The sequence below is a fragment of the Leucopleurus acutus genome (assembly GCF_964270905.1).
Source record: "Leucopleurus acutus genome assembly, chromosome: 6".
NCBI classification, from domain to species: Eukaryota; Metazoa; Chordata; class Mammalia; order Artiodactyla; family Delphinidae; genus Leucopleurus; species Leucopleurus acutus.
In genome coordinates this window covers 28,071,269-28,088,142 of record NC_139149.1, presented here as the reverse complement: position 1 = coordinate 28,088,142, position 16,874 = coordinate 28,071,269, and positions in this window count along the sequence as shown.

The following is a 16,874-nucleotide window of genomic DNA, read 5'->3' as shown; positions in this document are numbered from 1 at the left end:
GCAATTGGAGAAGAAAAAGAAATAAAAGGAATACAAATTGGAAAAGAAGAAGTAAAACTGTCACTGTTTGAAGATGACATGATACTATACATAGAGAACTGTAAAGATGCCACCAGAAAACTACTGGAGCTCATCAATGAATTTGGTAAAGTTGCAGGATACAAAATTAATGCACAGAAATCTCTGGCATTCCTATACACTAATGATGAAAAATCTGAAAGAGAAATTAAGGAAACCTTCCCATTTACCATTGCAGCAAAGAGAATAAAATACCTAGGAATAAACCTACCTAGGGAGACATAAGACCTGTATGCAGAAAACTATAAGACATTGATGAATGAAATTAAAGATGATACCAGCAAATGGAGAAGTATACCATGTTCTTGGATTGGAAGAATCAATATTGTGCCAATGACTATACTACCCAAAGCAATCTACAGATTCAATGCAATCACTGTCAAATTACCAATGGCATTTTTTACGGAACTAGAACAAAAAATCTTAAAATGTTTATGAAGATACAAAAGACCCCAAATAGCCAAAGCAGTCTTGAGGGATAAAAATGGAACTGGAGGAATCAGACTCCCTGACTTCAGACTATACTACAAAGCTACAGTAATCAAGACAATATTGTACTGGCACTAAAACAGAAACATAGATCAATGGAACAAGGTAGAAAGTCCAGAGATAAACCCACACACCTATGGTCAACTAATCTGTGACAAAGGAGGCAAGAATATACAATGGAGAAAAGGCAGCCTCTTCAATAAGTGGTGCTGGGAAAAGTGGACAGCTACATATAAAGGAATGAAATTAGAACACTCCCTAACACCATACACAAAAATAAACTCAAAATGGATTAGGGACCTAAATGTAAGACTGGGCACTATAAAATTCTTAGAGGAAAACATGGAAGAACACTCTTTGACATAAGTCACAGCAAGATCTTTTTTGATACACCTCCTAGAGTAATGGAAATAAAAACAAAAATAAATGAGGGCTTCCCTGGTGGTGTAGTGGTTGAGAGTCCGCCTGCTGATGCAGGGGACACGGGTTCGTGCCCCGGTCCAGGAAAATCCCACATGCCGCGGAGCGGCTAGGCCCGTGAGCCATGGCCGCTGAGCCTGCGCGTCCGGAGCCTGTGCTCCGCAACGGGAGAGGCCACAACAGTGAGAGGCCCACGTACCGCAAAAAAAAAAAAAAAAAGTAAATGAGACCTAATGAAACTTCAAAGCTTTTGCGCGGCAAAGGAAACCATAAACAAGACGAAAAGACAACCCTCAGAATGGGAGAAAATATTTGCAAACGAATCAATGGACAAAGGATTAATCTCCAAAATATGGAAACAACTCATGCAGCTCAATATTAAAAAAACAAACAACCCAATCAAAAAATGGGCAAAAGGCCTAAATAGATATTTCTCCAGAGAACACATACAAATGGCCAAAAAGCATGTGAAAAGCTGCTCAACATCACTAATTATTAGAGAAATGCAAATCAAAACTACAGTGACATATCACCTGACACCAGTTAGAGTGGGCATCATTAGAAAATGTACATACAACCAATGCTGGAGAGGGTGTGGAGAAAAGGGAACCCTCTTGCACTGTTCGTGGGAATGTAAATTGTTACAGCCACTATGGAGAACAGTATGGAGGTTCCTTAAAAAATAAAAAATAGAATTACCGTATGATCCAGCAATCCCACTACTCGGCTTATACCCAGAGAAACCCATAATTCAAAAAGACACATGCACCCCAATGTTCATTACAGCACTCTTTAGAATAGCCCGGTTATGGAAGCAACCTAAATGCCCATCGACCGAGGAATGGATAAAGAAGATGTGGTACATATATACAATGGAATATTACTCAGCCATAAAAAGGAATGATATTGGGTCAATTGTTGAGACGTGGATGGATCTAGATACTGTAATACAGACTGAAGTAAGTTAGAAAGAGAAAAAGAAATATCGTATATTAACTCATATATGTGGAACCTAGAAAAATGGTACAGATGAACTGGTTTGCAGGGCAGAAATTGAGACACAGATGTAGAGAACAAACGTATGGACACCAAGGGGGGAAAGCCGCAGTGGGGTGGTGGTGGTGGTGGTGGTGTGATGAATTGGGCTATTGGGATTGACATGTATACAGTGATGTGTATAAAATTGATGACTAATAAGAATCTGCTGTATAAAAAAACAAATAAAATTAAATTAAAAAAACAAAAAACCCAAAAAAGATGAAATAAGTAAAATTTTAAAATTTTTGTAATTATTAAAATAAAAACAAATAATAAAATAAAAAAAGAAGAGAGCAACCAAACCAATAAACAAATCCAGCAATGATAACAAGCACTAAAAACTATACTAAGGTAAACATAAATTTCAGAAACTAGTCAGTCGCAGACAGCAAACCCACAGTCTACAGTTGCTCCCAAAATCCTCTGCCTCAATTTTGGGTTGATTCTTTTTCTATTCAGGTATTCCTCAGATGCAGGGTACCTCAAGTTGATTGTGGGATTTAATCCACTGCTCCTAAGGCTGCATGGAGAAATTTCCATTTTCTTTGTTCACACAGCTCCTGGGGTTCAGCTTTGGTTATGGCCACACCTCTGTGTGTAGGTTGCTCTCAGGCTTCCATTCCTTTTGGGAAGTCTGAGGTCTTCTGCCAGCGTTCAGTAGGTGTTCTGTAGGAGTTGTTCCACATGTAGATGTATTTTTGATGTATTTGTGGGAAGGAAGGTGATCCCCACCTCTTACTCCTCCACCATCTTAAAGGTTCCCCTATCTGTCCTTTTAAAAAGAAAAAATAAAGAAGTACCCAAACTACTAAAAGATTTTTAAATTTTGTTGTTAAATACTATGACTCTGGGAAAGAAAGGAAAAAAACAAATGCCAATGAATGAATGAATGAATGTTCTGTGAATCAAGACCGCTCTCATAAGAAGTGACATCATATTTTCCCTTGCAAGTATAACAGAAGGACAGACAAGGAATTACTCGAAGTTTTCCAGGTCCAGTTGGCTTTACCTGTGGATTAAAAGGACTGGATTGCAGAAGAACGCTCTTTTGATACTCTAAGGCATACTTTCATCCACTTTTTTTTTTAATTTGCCTTAATGTAATTTATTTATTTATTTAATATATTTATTTATTTATGGCTGAGTTAGGTCTTTGTTGCTGCACATGGGCTTTCTCTAGTTGCGGCGAGCAGGGGCTACTCTTCATTGTGGTGCATGGGCTTCTCACTGTGGTGGCTTCTCTTGTTGCGGAGCACAGGCTCTAGTCATGTGGGCTTCAGTAGTTGTGGCTCGCGGGCTCTAGAACACAGGCTCAGTAGTTGTGGCACACGGGCCTTGTTGCTCTGTGGCATGTGGGATCCTCCCGGACCAGGGCTCAAACCCATGTCCCCTACACCGGCAGACGGATTCTCAAGCACTGCGCCACCAGGGAAGCCCCTCATCCACTTTCTTAAGTCTTCTCTTACCAAAGAGAAGTAAAATGACAGCACATTTGGATTTGAAAAAGTGTTTATTGCTAGAACACTCAGCCACCAACACTCTGGGATCAGTTGGGATGGAACAGGGGCCAAAAAACCCCCAAACCTTCAGCCAGATCATTTAAAACATACCAGTTTGAAATCTCTTTGCTTTGTGTCTTTTCTTGATGACTTCTCCAGACATCCGCTTTTATTTCCCTACAAGTTATTTCAAAAGATAATGAAAGGTGGGTAAAAGGATTTTTCAGGCTCTATGGGAAAAAGAAAGTATAGGTTATTTTTGTCTTTGCTTTGATCATTCTTTCCATGACTCTCTAGTTGGCTTCATAAACTGTTACTGAGATCAAAACAATAATTCCTATTATCACTCTGAACGGGTGTCTGTCTGAGTAAATGTGCAGAAGTTTCTTTTCATTGGCCTGCTCAGAGCAGAGTTCTTAGAAATATACAGCATAGAACTCCTATAACTCTATTCATTAAAAACTGATTCGTCGCTGACAAGGTTTCCTTGGACTCTCAGCAGATATAACAGCTTTGAAATGAGACTCAAGTGTCATTTCATCTTATGTAGCTACAGATATGTACCTGTTATCCTTAATAATCTCATTTTTTCTACTTTTGTTGTCTCCAGTTCTGCCCAGCTGGAGACAATATTGTCCTTCTCATGCTGGACCAATCTGACCCCAGTTCCCTAGCAGATCATGACCAGGTCAGGAAGTTAAAGCAGTTTTGTTAGCACCACCTGTAGATAGAACCTAGAACTATTCTTCCTGGTTTATAATTGACTGCAGGAAGCTCTTGAATTGGAGCCCATTTTGTTGCAGGATTTTTTCCCCCTTTTACCCACCATATTAATTCGGATTGTGAATTTGCTCTGCTTTCCTTGCTGGACTGGATATACTCCCTGAGCTGGAGCTCACTTGGTTATGACTCCAACTCCCTATTTGGCTTGCACCAAGCCTCTTTCCTGTGGACTCTAGCTCCTGGCAAGAGCCTTGCTGTGAAGAGAGTTATAATCAACATCAGATGGATTCCTGATGCTGTTCTCTGCCCAACTGAGAGGGGCCCTTAGTTACTCAGTCTTGAGGCTGCCATGTCCTTTGGCTTATGGGCTTTTGATTTCCTGGCTACTCCAGAAGCTAGGTGCTCAAGACTCATTGGTATCCTCATGCCCAGTTTTTAACAGTCTCACCTTCTCTGCCTTTCCTGGTTATACATGTTGCTAAGGTACTAGCATGCATCATGTCTCAGTCTGCCTAATTTTTTTTTGATTGAAGTATAGTTGATTTACAGTGTTGTGTAGGTTCTGGTATACAGCAAAATAATTCAGTTATACATATATATATATATATATGTATATACATTCTTTTTCATTATGGTTTATTACAGGATATCGAATATAGTTCCCTGTGCTATGCAAGAGGACCTTGTTGTTTATCCATTCTATATATAATAGTTTGCATCTGCTCTTCCCAAACTCTCAATCCAACCTTCCCCCAACCCCCTCCCCCTTGGCAACCACAAGTCTGTCCTCTATGTCTGTGAGTCTGTTTCTGTTTCGTAGATAAGTTCATTCCTGTCATACTTCAGATTCCACATGTAGGTGATATCTTATGGTATTTGTCTGTCTCTTTCTAACTTATTTCACTTAGTATGATAATCTCTAGATCCATCCATGTTGTTGCAAATGGCATTATTTCATTCTTTTTTATGGCTGAGTAATATTCCATTGAGTATATATACTACATCTCCTTTATCCATTCATCTGTTGATGGACATTTAGGTTGTTTCCATGTCTTGGCTATGGTAAATAGTGCTGCTATGAACATAGGGGTGCGTGTATCTTTTCAAATTATGGTTTGTCCAGATATGTGCCCAGGAGTGGGATTGCTGAATCATACGGCAACTCTATTTTTAGTTTTTTGAGGAACCTCCATAGTGTTTTCCATAGTGGCTGCACCAATTTACATTCTCACCAAAAGTGTAGGAGGGTTCCCTTTTCTCCACACCCTCTCCAGCATTTATTATCTGCAGATTTTTAATGCTGGCCATTCTGACCAGGGTGAGGTGGTACCTCATTAGTGTTTTGATTTGCATTTCTCTAATAATTAGCAATATTGAGCATCTTTTCATATGCCTATTGGCCATCTGTATGTCTTCTTTGGAGAAATGTCTATTTATGTCTTCTGCCCTTTTTTTGACTGGGTTTTTTATTTTCTTGATATTGAGCTGTATGAGCTGTTTGTATATTTTGGAAATTAAGCCCTTGTTGTTAACATTATTTACAAATATTTTCTCCCAGTCTGTATGTTGTCTTTTTGTTTTGTTTATGGTTTCCTTTGCTGTGCAAAAGCTTATAAGTTTGATTAGGCCCCATTTGTTTATTTTTGCTTTTATTTCTATTGCCTTGGTAGACTGACCTAAGAAAACATTGATACAATTTATGTCAGAGTATGTTTTGCCTATGTTTTCTTCTAGGAGTTTTATGGTTTCATGTCTTATATTTAAAACTTTAAGCAATCTTGAGTTTATTTTTGTGTATGGTGTGAGGGTGTGTTCTAACTTCATTGATTTACATACGCAGTCCAACTTTCCCAATACCACTTGCTGAAGTCAGTCTGCCTAATTTATTATACTATGGTATTTATCCCTATATGTACATATGAATGCATTTGTTTTCATTATTTTAAGCTAAACTCACTAAAGATTAAGGCATTGTATCTCCAACTTTCCCTAGAATTCTCAGATGCTGATGTAGAAGAAAGAACTTTTAAAGTCCTTTGATGCCCTTGAAGCCACTACTCAATTGACCCTAGAGCATTGTACTTACTATTTGTAACCTGTCCATCCACTTCAGATCTCTGACATACCTGGATGACACTTCATTTATCTACCTGAGCCTAATAGAAATCACTGCTCATAATTCCATTACTTGTTAGTTATTGGACTCTCCAGAACTTCAGAAGGCATTCCTTCACCTAACAATCCAATTTATGCCTAAATTTGCTTTAAATTTAGCTTTTGACACAGTTTAGCATAAAACATGATGCTGATATCTAAATAATGTGGTTTTATTTTATAGTCTCTGGCAGCTGAAAGATATCAAAGCTGTTACTCTGACACTGGAGTTTTATTCCCCACACCACGACCTTAGTAGTATTGAGTTTCTTCCCGTCTACTAAAAACATTTTTCTATCAACACAACTTTTTAGTTCTCCTTTTCCTCCTAGAAATCTTTTCCTTCCTGGCATCTTTCCCAGATCATTTCTGCAACCCTATTCAGAAAACTTCATTTTATTTTATTTATTTTTAAAAATATTTATTTATTTATTTGGCTGCTCTGGGTCTTAGTTGCAGCATGAGGGATCTTTTAGTTGAGCCATGTGGGATCTAGTTCCCTGACCAGGGATCGAACCTGGGCCCCCTGCATTGGGAGTACAGAGTCTTAACCACTGGATCGCCCGGGAAGTCCCCAGAAAATTTCATTTTAAGCATTCATTGCTGAGACATTTTTCTTCAGAACACAAAATTGATAATAATCTCAGTCAAAACATACTTATGGGGCTTCCTTGTTGGCACAGTGGTTGAGAGTCCGCCTGCTGATGCAGGGGACACGGGTTCGTACCCCGGTCCTGGAAAATCCCACATGCCACGGAGCGGCTGGGCCCGTGAGCCATGGCCGCTGAGCCTGCGCGTCCGGAGCCTGTGCTCCGCAACAGGAGAGGCCACAACATTGAGAGACCCGCGTACGGCAAAAGAAAACCAAAAAACGTAATTATGGCACATCTGCACCGGAAGAGTTTCGCTGGTGTCCCTGCTTCCTATGTTCAGTGAATTGCAAACTTCTGTGGTTCCACCAATAAATGGGCAGGCAAGGCAACATGTACATTTTTGTCTTAGTCACTAAGAACTCCTGTCAATATTGTTTTAAAATACGTCTGGCTTTTGTCTTCTCAGCTACTAACCTGTTAATCTGGTATGTATTACTAATTTTCAATTTATGAGTATAGTAGTCCCCTCTTATCTGAGGGGGATACATTCCAAGACCCTCAGTGGATGCCTGAAACTTTCGATCGTTCTGAACCCTATATACAGTTGATCCTTGAAGAACAGGGGTTAGGGCTGCTGGCTCTCAAGCAGTAAAAAATCCAAGTATTAGAGTCTACCCTCCATATCCACAGTTTCTCCGTATCTGAAGTTTCTCCATATTTTTACTTCCTCTGTATCCATGGTTTCTCTGTATCAGAGGTTCTGAACCTGTGGATTGAAACAACCTCAGATTGTGTAGTACTACTGTATGATCTACTACTGAAAAAAAATTCATGTATAAGTGGACCATGCAGTTCAAACTCCTGTTAAGGGGTCAGCTATATGCTATGTTTTTTCCTATACATACATACCCAAGATAAAACTGAATTTATAAATTAAGCACAATGAGATTAACAACAATAACTAATAATAAAATAAAACAATTGTAACAATATACAGTAGTAAAAGGTTTGTGAATTTAGTATCTCTCTTTAATGCCTTTTGCGTCTTAACTAAGCACATGTCACACACTGGCTGTAACTTTTGGAGTTTGCAAAACAAACAGAAATTTCTTTTTCCTTCTTCACAATTTCATGGATAGAAGATTCGTTCTTACCATAGATCTTAGCAACCTCAGCATACATTTTTTTCCCCCTTTCCTTATTGAGAACTTTCACCTTTTCCCTTAAAGGAAGCACTCTTTTGGTATATCCAAATCACCACACTTGTGCTTTGGGGCCATCATTAAGTAAAATAAGGGTGACTGGAGCACAAGCACTGTGATACTGTAACAGTCATTCTGATAACTGAAATGGCTACTAAGTGACTAATGGGCAGGATGCTCTGGACAGTGGGATGATTCGAGTCCTGGAAGGGAAGTTGCGAGATTTCATCACACTACTCAGAAAGGTGCGTGATTTAAAACTTTGTTTATTTCTGGAATTTTTCCATTTAATATTTTCAGACCACAGTTGACCATGGGTTACTGAAACCGGGGAAGTGAAACTGTAGATAAGAGACAGCTAGTGTATCCCTTTCTATTTTCCTTAGGGATGTTAGACATCCTATCCAACATGGTCCACAGCTGTTTCCCTGGGAATGTTTAGTCACTATCATCCTGGGATTCCCTTTATCTCTCTTTTAAATTGAATTCCCTGTTTGCTTCATCCTTGTCTTCCTCTTTCTTTATTGATTCTTTCTTTTTGATGACGTACGTTCTCTGTTAGTTGCCTGAGAAAGGTTGTGCAGGAGGATGTCAGTCAGGGTTCAACCAGAAAAAACAGAACCAATAGGAAAGATACAGTAAGGGCTTTATTTCGAGGAACTGGCTTAAGTGATTGTGGGAGCTGGTTTGGCAAGTCTAAAATCCATAGGTCAGGCTGTGAGGAAAGGCAGGCCTGAAGTCTCAGACACAGGCTGTAACTGCAGTCCATAGGAGAAATTCTTTTCTTCTTCCAGAAAACCTCAGATCTGCAATTAAAGCCTTTCAACTGATTGAATCAGGCCCATCCAGTATATCTAGACTAATCTCTTTTACTTATGGTTGGCTGATTATAGACATCTATTTTCCCTATTCTTTCTTGAGATCCTAAAAGTTGCTTAAAGGCTATAAGAGGACTTCCCTGGTGGCACAGTGGTTAAGAATCCACCTGCCAATGCAGGGGACCACAGGTTCGAGCCCTGGTCCAGGAAGATACCACATACTGTGGAGCAACTAAGCCTGTGTGCCACAACTACTGAGCCTGTGCTCTGGATCCTGCGAGCCACAACTACTGAGCCCATGTGCTGCAACTACTGAAGCCCGTGCCCCTAGAGCCCGTGCTCCGCAGCAAGAGTAGCCACTGCAATGAGAAGCCCTTGCACCGCAACAAAGAGTAGGCCCCGCTCACCGCAACTAGAGAAAGCCCGCATGCAGCAATGAAGACCCAATGCAGCCAAAAATAAAAATAAATAAGTAAATAAATTTTAAAAAAAAGGCTATAAGAAAAGCTTGCTAAACCATCCTTATTCAATGAGAGTTTACCTCAGGTCACTTAGATATGGTATCTCTTCTTAGAGAATGTTATGAATTTTTATTTTTGGTTCCTCTTTTCCCAGCCTCAGTTTGAAACACTGTGCTTCCATAAACACGTCCCACCCTTTCTAGAGATAATAAATGGATATAATTGATTGTTACTGCTTTTCTTATTTATGTTTTATTTCTTGCCTGGATTTGGATCTCCTCAGTAAGAAGAAAAGATCTCTTGAATATGGAACTTTTCCAGAAGACTATTTTCATCTATTGTGTTTTAATTCTCATTACTTTCAGTCTCATATTTTGACCTTTTTCTGATCTTGCCTAAGCTTCTGAGAGTTTCTCTTTATAGCTATCCAGTTAATATAAGCCATATATAAATTTGAACTTCTAGTATGAAAATTCTAAGAATATGGACATTCTGTTCTTTAATCATTAGAAAGAAAATTATAAAGTTTAGCATCCAGTTTCCTACTACTAAGACAAATTCCACCCTAAACAGCATGGGAAATATGCATTCTAGCTTCATTTACATTAGCAATGAATTTTAATTCATAACCAGTTGGCTTTAGAAGTACTACCATTCCCTTTCCACATCCTTATCTATAGCTTCAGCCTCCAACCAAGTCCCTGAGACATATGGTTTTGTATTTCTTGGAAGGTTTACAGGAATTCGTTACTACATTCAAAATCCCTTGAGTCCAGCTGCAATGTGGGGTAATTACTCCTATGTGGAGAAGAGTCAAACTGCATGAGAACGTGCTTCTCCAATAATTTCTAATCCAAATATTCAAAGCAACAACACACATCCTTGCTTAGATTTTAGAATTGTAGGGTGGAAGCTCAGTTGAGTGGTGGGCATAATGATACTTTGGACAGTAAGCATTGGGAGTATATGGGCTTTATTAAGCAGTGAACCCTTGGTAAGGATTTAAAAATATTTCTACACCAGAAAAGGGCTTCTCAGCATCACTGCTACTTCCCAATAGTAGTTTTGTCAACAGGCAACTAGATCAATCAAAATGAAATATTCACAGTCAGTCAGTGGGTGAGGCAATATTGCTTATTGTCAAACTATTTTTATGCTATGAAATCCATTTTACAAACAACCTTATTCGGAATTCCAATATATCAAACAGTTAAGGAAAGAACAGCTCAAGGTGAGGAATATGAGATGCACAGAGAGAAGTGAGTTTAGCTTTCTCTTCATATCACAGTGACCAGCAAAGCACATCTGTAAAAACCCAGAGCTCTGCAGATCGTGCTAGGAGAACCTTAAATCTATATTATTTCCAAGAATATTTTGGTTATTTGCTGAATAATATATTGCTTATTTTTGCTGTGTAAGATGTAGCCAGTAAGCAGCAGTCTGCGAGCCAACTTATTGAAGGACTCATTGTACATAGCCTTAAAATAAACATCCAGGGGAAGAAATTGCCTTGGAAAATAAAATATTTGAGCCTGGAGAGAATCTGAGATAAAAACATAAGAAGGAAAAACACTGGGAGCACAAATGAGTATAATCATAAGCAAATATTTTAAAACATGCTAAATAGAGCACACCTGATCTTGTTTGATCCAGGAAACTAAATAGAACTAATCTTGGTAAGTAAGTAGATAGAAAATGCTTAGGTTCCTAAGAGCTATCTACATACCAAATAGTTCTGGAGTAAAGATGTAGTTGCGCTTACCAGGAATCTACTAAACATAATGTTCTGCTCACCAGCACTTTGGCAGTTGTTTTGCTTGCTGAGAGCCCAGGTATAACTGAGACACACCAGGATCCTAAAGTGCTTTATGAGTCACTGAGATAAGATTACACTACATCCAGCAGAGGTATAATTATATGATAATGATATAGTATAATGTATTATAATAATAAATATATAATGTAATTATGTATTATTGCTGGATATCTGTTGGAAAACTTATATGGCATGTCAGAAGCTAACTTTCCAGCAACCAGCCTATCTGTAAGGCCTGGATATTGCGTTAGTTGACTATGTCATGTAAGAGGAGTTCCTATGTACAAGTGCTGAAAACAGCTAAAGTCATTGAGGGGACCAGAAACAAAGATATGAAACAGGAATGTTTTGAGGACCTTAAAGGTTGAAAGGTTTGTCAGAGAAAAGTAGAAGCGGGCATTAATTACAAGATGAATAAGTTCTGGGGATCTAATGTACAGCATGGTGTCTGCAGTTAACAATACTGTATTGTATACTTAACATTTGCTAAAAGAATGTGTCTTAAATGTTCTCACCACATACACACACAGAATGGTAACTATGTGATGTGAAGGATGTATCTAACTTATTGTGGTAATCTTCTCACAATATATATGTATATCAAATCATCACATTGCACACCTTGAATTTACACAAAGTTATTTGTCAATTATATCTCAATAAAGCTGAAAAAAGTAAAAATTAAATTCAAAAAGGAAGAATCTTCTCTTGCTCATATAGGCTTAAATTCACTTTGTTTTTCAACTGGTGTATTTATAAGGCATTTGTCTTCCAGAAGTAGATTTGTGTTTCAGTGACAATGGCAATAATGCTTCCTTTGTAGAACCTATCTGTGTGGCCTTGGCCAAATCAGACTGGGTAAAGCACAGAGCACCCATCTGCTTCTTCTGATTGCTGCCTCAGTTCGGTGGCTGTGCCACATGGGTGGCATTCAGAAATAAGAGTTGTATGTCCGTAGAGTAATGAGCCGGTCCTGGTGATTTTAAAGGCTGAAGGTTTTGATTCTGCAACCAAATGAATACTATCATAGATGCTTAGCCTGTCCTGACTAGGTTTCCTTCCTTCCATTAATTAACATATGTAGTTTTTTATAGGCACTTACTTAGGCACTGTATAGCTGTTATAGGGCATATAAAGTTTAATCCAATACGGCTCTCCCCTCTAAGGATCTTGTTATGGTTATTCTTATATCTTCCCTTCTGCCCATCTCTAAAAATTTCTCACTTTTCTTCTTGGAACACTGCACTAGGATTAGATTTGCTTCCAGGGACTGTCCATGGCTTCGAAAAATGAATCTCTTGCTTGCCAGGATCTCTGTACAGACTCTGCCGAGTCAAATTCAGTGCCAGAGAGAATGTGTGCTTTGTTTGATCAGCACTGATTTCTGAACTGGGCCCTGGAAAAAGAAAACATGGATTTTGTCACTATCTATGGAGCCAGAGAAAAGGGTCCTGATTGCAGTCTGTCCTGATTACAGCTGTGCTGCTACCAAGTGTGGCACTCAGTATGTCTACTGTGGTCTCATGGCAACCAAACTCAGCTTCTGCATGCAGCAAATGTGAGGGCCTGTTAAATAGATGAGCTGTACAACTTGTAAAGTATCCAATTCTTGACTTGGAAGTGACTTTGTCTTTGATAACTTCTCCTTCCTCAAGAAAATCGTCTCCTACTACCCATCCAGAATGTCAAGTTCCTCCCGATCCCCATGATGATCCATAAATATCTACCCTGAACTCATGACGATGATTGGATTCAACATTGTAATTGCATATGCCTGACTTTTCCACTCTGTCAACAGCCTGTTCCCTGGAGTATCTCCCAGTGTGCATGTCATATCCTGTTAGGTAGATTTTGAGCCTATAGGAATGCATCTCATAGCCTTATGAGCAAAGATCCCACTTAATTCTCTGTCATTTTTAGCACTTAGCACATTGTTAGTGCTTTAAAAGGATGAAACAATTCCTTGACTATGTAGGTGTAGGGTGTTTATAAATTTAAAAAATACTTCTACATCAGACTTCCCCAGTGGCACAATGGTCAAGAATCTGCCTGCCAATGCAGGGGGCATGGGTTTGAACCCTGGTCTGGGAAGATCCCACATGCTGCGGAGCAACTAAGCCCGTGCTCTACAACAAGAGAGCCCACCGCAATGAGAAGCCTGCGCACCACAAGGAAGAACAGCCCCTGCTTGCCACAACTAGAGAAACCCTGTATGCAGCAATGAAAGACCCAACGCAGCCAAAAAAAAAAAGACAAAAAACCCTTCTACATCGATTATCTTCTGCAATTTCCACAATTACCCTGTGAGGGATGGCAAATCTCTTTGACAATTGAGGAAACTGAGACATAAAGGGCTGAAGTCACAGATGGTGACAGTACTAGGTTTAGGATTAAGTTCTCCCTACTTCTGGTCTCAGACATTTCTGGTTAAATATTGTCTCATCACATCATTACTCTCTGAAAGCTATTCCCACCAGAAATCTCCTTTTAATTAGATATTTCATCTCTTAAAACTCTATAGGGTGTCTAACATTTACAAAACCATGCTGGGTGGAGGCAGTGAACACTACCTGGGTTGCCAAAAGTAGCTAAAAGGTATAAGGACAAAGCCATCAGACAGATTTTCTTTATGACTCTTTGAGACAGGATAGTGCAACGTCAGATCCACCTTGACACCAAGTTATGTTGAAACTCAGTCTTTATCATGGGGACCACTGGGTGCCTTTCTCACAGCCACTTCAGCTTGGTTTTACAAGTGTTCAAATAGTGAGACTCTGTCCCAGAGCGTCATTGGGTTTCCTGCCATATCTATGGATCTATGATCATGACTTTAATTTTAGAGCATGGAAGGGATCTTAATAAGGATCATGAATCACACTTTACAAATGAGGATAGAGGATGTGAACTTAAGTGACCTGTTCTATCAGGGCCATGGAGCTGGGCAGCCTTCTTTATTCATTAACTGATTCACTTAGAAAACATTTATTTGAAAACATATTTTGTTCCAGGAATTATTCTGGGTACTGGAAATACAGCAGTGGAAAAAAAAAAAAAAGACAAAAATCACTGCTTCAATAGAGTTTCTATCCTAGTGGAAGAAGGCAAATAATAAATAAAAACAAAAAATTAAATTGTAGGGTATATTAAATGCAGCAACACATGAAAAAAAAAGGAAAAAAAAGCAGGTGTCTTAGTCTGTTTGGGTTGCTATAACAAAATACCACAGATTGGGTAGCTTAAAAATAACAGAAATTTATTTCTTAGAGTTCTAGAGGCTGGAAGTTCAAGTTCAAAGCATGGTCACATTCTGGTGAAGGCCCTCTTCCTGGTTCAGTCAACACCATTTCATTGTGTCCTCATATTGCTAGAAGGAGCTAGGAGAGCTCTGTGGGATCTTTTTTATAACAGCGCTCTAATTCCATTCATGAGGGCTCCACCCTCATGACCTAAGCACCTCCTGAAGGCTGCTCTTAATACCATCACTTTGGGCATTAAGATTTCAACATTTAAATTAGGGGGTTTGGGGGAGAGGAAAGGACACAAACATTCAAACCATAGCAGCAGGAAAAGAGGGTAAGGTGTTTTGGGGGTACTGGGCAAATTTTAAATAGGGAGGTCAAGGAGGTATTCACTGACAAGGTCACATTTTTGAGCAGCAACATATAGTAGGTGAAGGAGTAAGTATTGAGAGGACCTGGGGAAAGCCTGTGCAAAGCCCTGAGGCAGGGGTGTGATGACATCTTTGGGAGGCCAGGACCAGGGCCTGGGGCTGAATGAGCAAGGTAGTGGGAGTGAGTACTGGAAATGAAGTCTCAGAGGTCCTGGAGAACCAGATCTATGTGGAGCCTTGTGGGCCTTGGCAAGGACTTTGGTTTTTACTCCAAATGAGTGAAATGAGATATTGAAGAATCCTGAGCAGTGAAGTGATATATTAGTGTTTAGTTTTAAGTGGATTACTCTGGGGTTTTATGTTGAGAATGGATTACAGTGAGGCCAGGGTAGAACCGGGAAACCAGTTATTAGGAGGCTGTTGTAATAATTCAGGCAAGAGAAGATGGTGGCTCAGACCAGGTGGGAGTGGTAGAAATGGTCCAAGAGGTTGAATTCTAAATTTTGAAGGTGGAGCCAAGAGGATTTACTGAAGGATTGGATTTGGGGTGAAAAAGAGAAAAATTAAAGGCGACTCCAAGGCTTTTAGCCTGAGCAATTGGAAAGATAGTGTTGCACTTACCTAAGGATGGCCGAGGCTGCAAGAGGAGCAGGTTTGGAGGGAGATGAACAGTTCAGTTTTAGAAATGTTTCCTTTGAGATGTCTTTAGATATCCAAGCAGTGATGTCAAATAGGCAGGTGAATATGAATCGAGAATTTAGATAAGAGAATTGGACTAGATAATTGAGTGGTCATCAGAGTATTGCTGATATTTAAAGCCACGAGAATGCCAAAAGAGTGAATGTAGATAGAGAAAGAAGAGAGCTCCAGGGATTAAGGTCTCGGATACATTCAGTATTTCAGTCTAGAACTCAGTCTCCTGATGTCCCTACCAACGTACACACTGGAACATTGGTTCAAGGCTTGTATAACTGGTTTAATTCTAATGTGGACTACCAAAGCCAACATTTTATAACGGTGTCTCATATAAAGGCATCTCAGGGATCCAAGTTTGATATAAAACAAGCTTGCCTTAAATTTCAGGTATATGGGGTCTTGTTCATATTCATGAGAGAAGATGAGGGCAATATTTCACAGGGCTGTCTCCACCCGCAACTTCTTGGGTTTGATGCTAGCCTGCCCCTCATTATTTTAGTGCGTTCTCCATGCAGACTACAACCCTTTGAACAATTACCCCCAACAGACTGGGCAAGTACTAAGTACTGGATTCCTACACCTGTGTAAATCTAGTGCTCTGTGGGACTAAAGAGTTTTCAGATATTTTTTTTTTCTTGTGGAATGAGAAGATATTCTGAGAGTAAGTTTAAAGGTGGCTGAATCCACATCAGCCTTTGATCCCTATCCCTTAGGCATTGGATCTCAGATTTAAGTGTATATAAGAATCAGAAGGAGCTTATTTAAAATGTAGATTCTCTGGTCTTATCTTCAGAGATTCACATTCATTCAGTTTGGAGTGGAGCCTATGACTTTGCACAGCCAGTGATTCTGACACTGATTCAGGATCAGAAGAGACACTTACTTTTGATATGGATGAATGAATCTATTAGACAGCGTCTTTGATTCAGAAAGAAAAATTTGTATTGTTCATGGGAAGTTTATGGACAGATTATGATCTTGAAAGAAATCCTCAAAGTGCATTGTATTATAATAAGTCAAACAAAGTGTATATTATAGAAAAGAGAATGTGAGTCCGTACAAGGGAGGTTTTTCTAATAACTAGCTTTATTAAGTCATGGGAAAGTGGCATGTGAATAAATGTGGGTCTTTCATTGAAATGAAAACGAAAACAGTTTGAGATGGTGCAGACTTTTTCTCTGGGAAATAAGATTTTGCTAGTTGCTGTCTAAAGTCACCATACATTAGTAGTAGTAGTAGTAGTGCAGCTTGTGGGATCTTAGTTCCCAGACCAGGGA